Below are 11,890 nucleotides of genomic sequence, written 5' to 3' on the forward strand. Positions count from 1 at the left end.
AGGGTCTTCCTCTCCTGTACTGTCCCTCCACCCTCCCAAGCATGGCGTCCCTCTCCAAGGACTGTTCCCTCCTTGGGGACAGACTATGTCCAGACTATGTCAGATGAAACTTGAGAATCTTTGCCTCCAAGGAGCAGCCTGCTTTAACCTTCTCCAGGACAAGCCTGTTCATTCTCTTAGCAGTCCATGATATATGCAAGACTTTTCTCCAAAACCACAACTTAAGACATCAATTCTCCTTCTCTCATCCCTAGTCATTGTCCAGCTTTCTGATGCATATCAAGGGACTGCAAAGACCATGGCCTGTATCAGGTGCACCTTAGTCTACAGACTGACATCGTTGCTCTTCAGTACTTTGGCGAGGTCTCTAACAGCAGATTTTCTCATCACAATATGTCTTTTAATTTCCTGGCTGCTAGTGCCAAGAATGTTGATTGTTGAGCCAAGTAAACTAAAGCTGTGAACAATCTCAATCTCTTAACCATTTATCATGATGCTGCCAATCAGCCCAGTGGTGAGAATCTTTGTTTTCTTGATATTGAACTTCAATCCAAATTGAAGGCTGCAGTCATTGACTTTCTGCAGCAAACACTTCAGATCCTTCTCTGTTTCAGCAAGCAGGTTTGTGTCATCTGCATAACACAGGTTGTTGATGACTCTTCCTCCAATCCTGATGCCACATTTCTCCTCATAGAAAAAAGTCTGGGTTTGTGTTTTTTTTTTAAAGAAAAAAAAAGGATGCACGGATGGTGAAAATTCATCTCACATTATTTGAACTTGTTATCAGGAGTGCCTACTCCCTAGAAAAAGATGTCATACTTGGTAGTTGTTAAGTACCGTCGAGTCGGAACCAGCTCATAGTTGGCCCTCCAGTGGGTTTTCAGAGGCATTGAACCATACAGAAGAAGGTTGTCCACCTTTCTCCCATGGAGCAGTTGGTAGATTCAAACAGCATGCCCTTGGTTTGGCAGCATAACTCTTTACCACTAAGCCACCAGAACAGGATGCTGCTGACCTAGTGGTAAAGAGCTGCACTGTCATACCAAAGACACATAGTTTGAGTCCACCAGCTGCTCCATGGGAGAAAGATGGGTAATCTTCTCCCATGGTATTTGTTGTTGTTGTTGATTGCAATCAAGTCAAGCAGACTCATAACAAACCTATAAACAAAAGGTCTGAAGCCTTTATCTATCATCATTTCTCAAACTTCATAATTTCCAGAGGCATGTTGTTTAGGAAGTGGATGCCACTCCTGTTTCCTGCTTCCATGGTGTTTACTACCTCTGAAAACCTGCTGGTGGGTCAGTTAGTTGTCAGTCGATTCTGACTCAATGGTCCACAACAACAAAGTCACCAGAGCTCCCTATACTTGTTAGGAGATCACCAAAACACAAGATCCTCAACAAGATGGAATGACACTACTAATGGTGACAATAGACAGCAGAGATTATGAGAATGGTGTAGTATGGAGCAGTGTTGTGTTCTGTTATACATACACCCTGTGAGTCAGAGGTGCCTTGACAGCACCTTGACAGCAAGACTGTAGTGTTTAGTTTGCTGATACATTATTAATGAACCAGTTCATTGTAGAGTAACCTTCCTAACAGGCTGACCATGTTCAATACCTTTTACTTTGTGAACTGAAAATGCCAATAAGAGCCACATGCATACCAGTGATTTTTCTCCAATGAATCATTCTTATAAAGATTTAACATATTTATTCCAAGTGTCCACATAAGGTTTTCAACATTTCCCCCATGTGTGCCCTTTTTCTAATAAACGTGAAAGTTAAGACTATCCCTTAAAATTCTGATAGAGCTATTATTGTTTGTTGGCATTGAGTCAGTTTTGATTCACAGCAATCCCATGTGTGCAGAGAGAAATGCTCAATAGAGATTTCAAGGCAGAAGAAAGAAAGAGAGGCAATCTGCTTCCATAAGATTAACTGCCTCTATAAACCCACAGGTATGGGTCAGATCCGACTCAACAGCATACAGCACCAATAACAAATGTTTCAAAAGTAGGTTGCTAAGCCTGTCTTCAAGGTACCTCCTCAAGGTTTGTTCAGACTACCAGCCTTTCTGCTGATAGTCTCAACTCAAACTCAGCTCATTGCTATTGAGTTAGAACCAACTCATAGCTGACCTCCCAGGGGATTTTCAGGAGGCTGTACGGGAGGGGATTCCCTGTCTCTCTCCCAAGGAGTAGCTAGTGGATTCGAACTGCCAGAGAGGTGGCAGTTCAGCTCTATATGGACTACACCACCAGTCCACTCAAAGACTTAAAGATACACCTTCTGTATATACCCCCAAGAACCAAGAATGTAAGGTTCTACTGTTTTGTAGTCTATATTTCAAAAGAAGGTGATTTATTTTATGTAGTTTTACAGATACAAAATGTATGTTTTTTCAAGCTATTCTTTTCATTCTAGAATTTCTGCTGTGCACGTCCCACCTGCCCCAAGATACAGTAGAGTTACCATTCTAGAATCATTGCACTGTTTCTGTTGGATTCAGTTTCCTTTCCCTGAAGCCATTTCAAATGTACAGTTCATAACATTAATCACATTCACCATGTTGTGCAGCCATTTCCAAATTATTTCATCTCCCTTAACAGGAACTCTGTGTCCATTAAGCAATAATAACCCTAAGCACTATTAATATACTTTGGTCTCTATGCACATACCTATTCTAGATATTTTAGATCATATAATTTTTTTCTGTGTCTGGATCATCCTACTCCACATCATATTTTGCATAAGGCTCAGGAGAGGAAGACCCTTGATGAGATGGTCTGATTCTGTGATTGGGGTCGTGGGAATTAGTGCGTTGGAGATGGCGAGATTGGCACAGGATAGAACAGCATTTAGGGCTCTTGTACATAGGGTCGCTATGAGTCGCAAGCGATTCGATGGCACATAACAACAACTTTCAAATAATCAAGGTGTGGATTGCACTGGGTAAATCAGCTGCAAAGGACCTTTTTAAAGTGTCTAAAAACAAAGATATCATTGAGAACTAAAGTGCATCTGACCCAAACCATGGTATTTTCGGTCATTTCATATGTATGTAAAAGTTGAGCAATCAAAAAAGGAAGACTGGAGAAAAATTTGTGCCTTTCAGTTGTGGTGTTGGCACAGAATGGTGAATATGCCATGGATTGACAGAACAAACAGTTCTAACTTGGAAGAAAGTAGAAGCAAAGATGGCAACACTGTGGGACCAGTCCTAGGAAAAGATAGCATTCTTTATAGAAAGTTAGCAAAGAAGACCAAAGATAAATTGATGCCTTTGAATTGTAGTGGTGGCAAAGAATTGATTATACCATGAACTGCCAAAAGAACAAACACATCTGTCTCGGAACAAATCAGAGTACTCCCTAAAAGCTAGGATGGTGAAACTTCATCTTACATACATTGGACATTCCAGAGGGGCCGGTCCCTAGGAAGGAACATTATGCTTGGAAACGTAGAGGGTCAGCAAAACAGAGGAAGACCTTCAAGGAAATGGATTGACACAGTGACTGCAATATCAGGCTTAGGAATAGCAGAGAGTGTAAAGAGAGCCCAGAGCACAGGATCAGGCAGATGTTTATTCTTTTGTGCAAAGGTTGCAGTGAGTCAAGGCCAACCAAGTTGCACCTAATGATAATGTGTACAGCAAATCAAGTTTTTTGCAAAGAACAGTTTGTTGCAAAAAAGGTAATTGGTTCAGTCATGTCAAAGTGAGAGCAAATTTACATAACCTTAAAAGACAAGTTAGGGTTGTCCATTAAGTCAGATTTTTCATAAGCAGGGGTCAGCCTGTATGCCTAAGGATCCAATTGATTGGATGTATGGTAAATCTATGTTGAATTTTTTGAGGAATTGCCCAGTTGTTTTCAGCAGCAGCTGGGCTGTTTTATAATCCCACCAAGCCAATTATTTCCTTATGTTTGACAGCACTTTTTCTTTTCCCTTTTTCTGATAATAGCTAGCTATCCTAATGGAGGTGAAATAGTGTCTCATGGTGGTTTTAATTTGCATTTCCCTAATGACATGGAGCATCTCTTCATGTGGTTATTGGCCACTTGTATCTTTTCTTTGGTGAAATGTCTACTCAAGTCCTTTGTTCAGTTTTTATTAGGTTGTCTTTTTACTGTCTCTTCCTTTGTCTTTATTGCATGAATATAACACAAATTATTCAATCATTCCCCTCTCTGGGCTTGTTTCTACACTTTTATTACTCTAAAAGCACTTCAAGAAATACTATTTTACTTTTGCCCACAAGTCAAAAAGAGCAGTCTCTTTATAGAGTAGAATTTTTCTTCAGGCAAAGATGTATTTGTAGCTGTCTATCTCTGGTTAGATGATCCTAAGTCTTTGCTTCTCAGATTACATCTCTGGAGCCATTAGCAGGTGATAAAATCATTTTAGAGAGTCACTCTTAGGGTTGTTTTCATGAAATAGGGTAGAGAAGATAGAATATTAGGGAGCATCCAGATAGGATCGTTCTACAAAACTGTTTAGGTACAGATCTAGAAACATGCATATGTGCAATATTGGTAAAATAAAATTAAAAAGAAAACTTCCTGAGAACCCAGAAAAACTTTTCACAAAGGTGGTTGTGTTGATTGCTGTCGAGTTGAGCATGACTCATGAACAAAAGACCTAGTACCTTTCTTTAACTATAGTCATTTCTACACACATTAAAAAAAAAACAAACAAAAAAAAACTATAGTCATTGCTCCAAGTTGATAGAGTTTCCATAGGCATGTGGTTTAGGCAGTGGATGTCACTCCTGCTTCCAAACCTGTTTTAAAACTGGGAGCTCCGTCAAACACTGTCCACATTGGGAAACCATTATGGCATTTGACATCCCCCCCCCCAATGGCACAAGGTTCAGCATCATGGCAAATCCAGAATACCTCAGTACAGCAAATTGGCAAAGAGTGATGTACAAAGCAAAAGAATGTTCTTCCAAATATAACAACACAGTGGCAGTGGTTAAGTGTCATCAAGTTAAATATGATTCATAATGACCCTATGAACAAAAGACCAGAACTCTGTCCTATAATTAACATACTTTCTCTGTGTAAACCCATCAGTTTTAATATTGAATATGTGATAAACCAGGGAGTTCTGGTGGCCTAGTGGCAAGAAGCTGTGCTGCAATCCCAAAGGCACGCAACTCGAGGCCACCAGCTGCTCCGCGGGAGAAGGATGGGCAATCCCCTCCCGTGCGATTAACTGCCTCTGAAAACCCACTGGAGGGTCAGCTATGGATTGGTTCCAACTTGATGGTTCATAACAACAACAATGTGATAAACCTGAATATGATGCATATCACAGGGAGTTTGATAAATAGGTCACTACAACAGAAAGAATCCCCATCCTGTGTTATAGCCATATGTATAAATATATAAACACCCAACCCATTATATACATATTATCAAGATAAAAACTAGCCACTTAGTTTCTGTTTCCCTTGAGGGTTAACTTTTAAGTGAAGAGCTCTGGTGGTGTAGTCCATGGAGAGTTATACCTCTAACCCTAAGTCTCCACTTCTCTGGCAGTTCAAATCCACCTGCAGCCTGAAAGGATAAAAGCAGGCAGTCTCCTATGTGATGTACAGTCTTGGAAACTCACTGGAGGGTCTGCTATGAGTTGGAACCAACTAGATGACAGTGAACTTGAATGTTTTATCGGCAGATGGACTCTCTGGGTGACACGGATTGTTAATGTGCTCAACTACATTAGTTGGAGATTCCACCCTGAGGTGCCTTAGGGTGGAAAAGCCTGCCAGTCAGTCTGGTGGCCTAGTGGTAAGAAGCACTGCAATCCAGAGGCACACAGTTCACAAACACCAGCTGATCCTTGGGAGGAGAAGAATGGGCAATCTCCTCCTGTCATTAACTGCTTGTGAAAACCTACTGCAGGGTCAGCTGTGGGTCGGTTATGACTCAACAGTGCACAACATGGAACACAGTTCTGCTCTGACATACAGAGTCACCCTGGGTTAGAGCTGAGTGGGTCAAATAAAGGGACTTTGCAGCACCATTTGTCACCCATTTTTCATTCTAAATTCACTGGTTAATGGGTGTCACCATCTCTGTGTGTTAATTACCTTTATGCAAAAGGGAAAGATTAAACATCTCACATCTTCCTGACAAGTGTTAGTTTGCACACTGAAGTTAGGTTCCTTTCTAACTTTTAAAAAAAGAACCTCAGCATTAAGTCAGTTCCTACTACTCATAGTTACCTCCATCCAGTTGCTGAGGCTGGAAATCAGGAAAAGAGTTGGTGGCCTATCTTTCTCCCATGAAGCTGCTAGTAAATTGAAAACCACTAGAGGCCACAACCTTTGAGCTAGCAATGAAACCTTTTACAGACAAGACCACCAGGGCTCCCATAATCCTTGATAATTACATTTCAAAAAGATGGCTCCCAAATCCTTGAAAAAAGCTTTCCTGGGTTTTAATACTATCAAGAGGCTTACTTATCTTTTAAATATATCTTTAAAGTTTTCTTCGTATTTCAAAGAGACAGAAAACATTTTATAATTAATTACAAGCTTTCTAAAGAAAATGGTCTTTAAAAAGGGAGGAAATCTCTTTTTTTTTCCACCAAGGATAACTCTTTTTTCATTTGTATTTACCTTATAGCATACAAAGTGCAGCATAAAATCTATTTATTTCTCTAGATCACAGTAAAAAAAGTTTAAAAACACACCACTTCAAGGTTTCTGAGGGAAACCTTGTGGTTCTGAAAAATTTGTGATTACTCAAAAGTGTCCTAGTGAAAACACTAAACTGACTCTGCTAGAAATTCAAATAAAAATTTTATTGAAGGAATAATTACATTTTATAAATGGAGCATCATGTCACAATCAACAAGAGAATGGGACTTGTGTTTTGCCTTGCAGGGAAAACAGTGAAATATTTATTCTGTACAGCGAACAAAAACTTCGTTTTGCATCAAAAGGAAGTGTAGAGAAGAAAGGAAACATTTACAGGGGGTTTTCTGGCTATACCTTTATTAATAACATTTATTTTCTCTTTGCTGAGGAAGCTCTGGTGGTGTAGTTGTAAAAAGTGGCACTGCATTCCCAAAGGCACACAGTTCAAATCCACCAGCTGCTCTACCAGACAAGACTGGTCAGTCTCCTCCCATGCAATTCATTGTTTCAGAAAACCTGCTGGAGAGTCAACTATGAGTCCATTTTGACTCAACAGCACACAACAACAATACAATGTGGCTAAAGTATTATTTTTTAAGCAACACATGTAAACATTTTTTGATGTGGGGATTTAGTGATTAATTGTAGGTCAGGTCAATCCTGGTTGCGATCCTTAAAATGTAAAAACCATACATACCATTTGGTAGGAAGGAATGAAGATTAAATCAACTCTGTCTAGTATGAAGTTGTTGAAATGTAAACATTGGCCATTTTGGCTAAGAGAGAGTGAGTTAGGACACAGATAATTCCTGAGGGTTGAAATACAGAGTTTATTTTCACAAATGAAAGTCCAGATCTCTATATTATGTGTGTTACAAATAGTCAAGCCATAGCTACCATCTACTGCCCAATTTCAGTAAACTCAATTTTTATCTAGTTGCAAATTTACAAAGAATTAGCGGAACAATTATCAACAAGTAGAAATTTAATTTGAGAGTTAGGATGTGGATCTAAAACATGATCTATATATGCTTTGGCTTATAAGGTTATTTGTAGATTCTATCTTCATTTAAAAGCTCTCTAGATGTATAGTCTGGAAGCAGGAGCGACATTCACTTCTGAAATGGCTTGCCTCCGGAAACTCTGTGTACGAACAGTGCTCAGGCCATTCGTTCATAGGGTCGCTATGAGTCGTCTATGATTCGACGGCATCAAACGACAACAAAGCTGCATAGTACACTATGTATTGTGCTGCCAACCAAAGAGTCAACAGTTCAGACCCACCAGCAGCTCTGAGGAAGAATGATTTACAGCTTTGGAAACCCTGAGAGGTTCACTAAGAGTCATGCTAAGCCTCATGCAGTAGGTGAGATGTTTGGGAATTTTATGTAACATTGTCAGTCTTATTCCTGCTTATCAAGATACCTTCTTTGGCGATAACTACATGAAACCTTCTTAGCAGGCACCAAGCAATTCTTTCTATACCTTAGAAATTCTGACTCTTCCTAACTTTGTTTTTTAGCAGCAGTAGTACTTTGACAAAACACACATACAAATCCACAACAACAAAAAAGGCTGAATGATTTCCTTGGAAAAGTAGAAATGAAAATCATTTGATTCAAAATGGAGATTTGAATTGAGGCCTAAGTCACCTAATTCAGATGTGCCAGCACTTCTCTTTTTAAGATTCACACCCACATAAGACAGGCATGTAGACAAGAGTTGTGTGTCAGTTTGTACCCACCTTTCTACGCCTGTTCCTCTCACTGTGAGTTGCTGATTTACTTTTTCTCCTACTATAAAGCACAACTAGGTCTCCTGAGGCTTTTGGAGACTGTAGGTCTAGTCTTTTACTAAAAGAACCACACTCACCAGAACACATAAAACGTACATACACACATGTACAAAACACACATAGTTCTTTTCCTTTTAAGCAAAAAATGTTGTTATGTGCTATCTAATCAGAACCAACTCATAGGTGACCATCCAGTGGGTTTTCAGAGCCATTAAATTGCATGGAAAGAGATTGCCCATCTTTTTCCCACAGAGCAGCTGCTGGATTCGAACTGCCTGCCTTTGGGTTGGTAGCACAGCTCCTTGCCGATTAGGCCACCAGAACTCCCACCAGAAGCAAAGAAAAGTATAACTCTTTTCCATTGATGGCAACTTGGGTTGCTTCCATCTCTTTGCTATTATAAATACTTATGCAGTGAACATGACTATGTGCATCATTCATCAACAGCTGAATGGATAAACTATATAACATGTACAGTGAGTTCTATGCAACATTAAAGAGTAATGTAGAATTTGCAAAGCATTACTTACGATGGAACTGAAGGACATTTTGCTGAGCTAAATAAGGGAGCTCTGGTGGCATAGTCTGTAAGGAACTGTGCTGTTAACCCAGAGGTGACAACTTGCTAGTAGTTCAAAACCAGTGGCTCCTTGAGGAAAAAAAAATGGACAGTCTCCTGTGTGATTGACAGCTTCCTGAACACCCATGAGAAGGTTAAATATGAATTGGTTCCAAATCCATGGCAATGAAAGTTTAAATAAGTCAGTTGCAGAAGAACAAATATATGACTGCCGTAAAATAACTAAGGACAGATTTACCCATCGAAACATTCTTGGATGGTAATCAGAGATGATAGAGGAGGGGAAAATCAGTAATGGACATGTGTTAAGATGAGTGACTGGAAAGGCAATATAAAATAAGGATGTGATCAGCACAGTATCACTAGAAAAAGGGAAAACACAGAGACATGTACAGTAGATACAGACAGACCTCAAATGGTACACAGCATTATATTCATAATCCTGCACTGTCAGTAATAATGGGTATTAACCTACAAATTATTACATAGTCTGACAAGCAGGAACAGACATGGACAGGCAAAAGGTACTATGCTCATGACGAGATAATAGTTCTATGTGCATATTTGTTCAGTCTGTATCTTGAGAAAATAATTTGAAAAGCTGGACTTTATGAAGAATGTGGCATGAGGGTAGGAGGAAGACTCACCAACAATTTGCATTGTACAGATAACACAACCTTGCTTGCTGAAAGTGAGAACTTCAAACACTTGCTGCAGAGCATCTAAGACTAAAGCCTTCCATATGAATCACATCTCAACATCAAGAAGACAAAAATCCTCACCCTTGGGTATTAGACAACATCATGATAGATGGAGAAAAGATTGATATTATCAGTGACTTACTTCATCTTACTTGAATCCACAGTTAACAATATTGGTACCAGAAACCAAGAAATCCAAAGACATATCACATTGGAAAAGTCTGCTGTCAAGGATCACTCCAAAGTAGTAAGGAGCAATGATGTCAGTTTAAAGACTAAGATGTGCCTGATTCGGGCCATGGTCTTTTCTGTCACTTGCTATGCACCTGAGAGCTGGACAGTGAGTAAAGATGACAGCAGAATTGATGTCTTTCAGTTGTGGTATTGGGGAACAGTACTGAATATGCATGGACTGAAAAAATCAAACAACTATGTCTTCAAGAAAGTGTAGCCAGAGTGCTTCTTAGAGGCATGGGTGGTTGCAGCTTTGTCTCGCATACTTTGGGTATGTTGCTAAGAGAGACTATTCTTTGGAGGGGGTATCTTGTTTGGAAAAAGTGTAGAGTCTAAAAAAGAGAGGAAGATCCTTAACCAGATGGATTGATACAGTAACTGCAACAGGAGACTCAGATGTGTCTTAGATGAGGATGGCACAGGACAGGATCTCCTGAGAGTCCAGATTTCTTGTTCATAGATGGCTGAGTCATTCTTGACTCAATGACACCTAACATCAACAATAAATTTGCTAAGTAAGCCTTTCCTCAAAAATCCCTCCTTTGCCACTTTCCTGTAAAAGATTCACTTAAAATAGATATCACTGAGTCCTGCTTTAATTTTACAAAGAGATGGTGAAGGGGGGGAGTGGTCCCTGGAGGAGAAATACTTCCTTTCGGGATGAGAGTGTCAGAGACAGTGCAATTGGCACAAGACAGAGCAGAGTTTAGGGCTGTTGTACATAGGGTCGCTATGAGTCACAAGCAACTCGACAGCACATAACAACATAATAATCAGTCAGTTTATTAATTCTAGAATATTATTTTCCTTAGTAACAGCTAACAGCAGGCAGGAATTTATACCACTGGGTGTATATACTGTCATGTCATGTCCCAATAGATGCTCCAAATAAACTTTTTTGGCTGGTATTTTTAGTTAATAACAAACCTGAAAGATTTGTCATCAGATTGTATGAGTATTACAACTTTATAGGTCATAATTGAAAAGTATTAAGAATCTAATCTCTCCTAAGCATTTGTTCGATGCCATACACATTGGTCAAGACTGGAGACAGATACCATTCATAGCTACTATTGAACATATGGTAATGGTAAAAATTGGTCTAAATTGGAAGAGCATAGTACTTGTAGGACTATGACTTGGCCTGAGGAGTCAACAGTGACTTCTCTGAGGCAACAGTACTTGAACTGAGCTCTGACAAATGAGCTGGTCCTACTTGGACAAAAAGGATTGCTTTAAATGTGCTATCTAGTCAATTCCAACCCAGAGATCCTGTAGGACAGAATAGAACTGCCTTAAAGGATTTCCAAATCTTTGAATCTATAAAGGCAGAGGGCCTTAGGAGTCTCTTGTGGCCTTGTAGATTCAAACCACTGACCCTCAGTGGTGGTGATGGCGATGATGGTATGGTTATATGCCACTGAGTCACAACAACCAGCTCACAGCTGACCCTCCAGTGCATTTTTAAGAAGCTGCAAATCGCATACAAGGAGATTGCTGATCTTTCTCCTGCCAACAACTGGTAGATTCAAACTGCCTGCCTTTGGGTTGGCAGCACAACGTGTTACCCACTAGGCCACCAGAGCTCCCCTCTGAGAAATGGTTAGTGGTAAGAGGAAGTGTGGTAAATAGAGACTGAAAGAAGGTCACTGTGCATGAAACAGGAGTAAAGAAGGGAGCTGGTCTGTGGCTGGACATTGATTCTAGTAATGAGATTGATTTAGGGGATTGTATCATAAAAACTAGGAAATTATTGAAAGTTTTAAGCAAAGGATAGCAAGGCAATAGAGTGTTGGGTGGGGGCAAATCTTTAATATGTACAGAATCCAATTTAATTGTCTGTCTACTTTCTTTCTCAATTTCTGTAAATGACACTACCATTCTTGTAATTGGTCAAACTGCCATCTCTCTCTTACTCTTGATC

This window comes from Elephantulus edwardii, unplaced genomic scaffold, assembly GCF_000299155.1.
Source record: "Elephantulus edwardii isolate Elephantulus edwardi_28Jun2011 unplaced genomic scaffold, EleEdw1.0 scaffold00232, whole genome shotgun sequence".
Taxonomy (NCBI): Eukaryota; Metazoa; Chordata; class Mammalia; order Macroscelidea; family Macroscelididae; genus Elephantulus; species Elephantulus edwardii.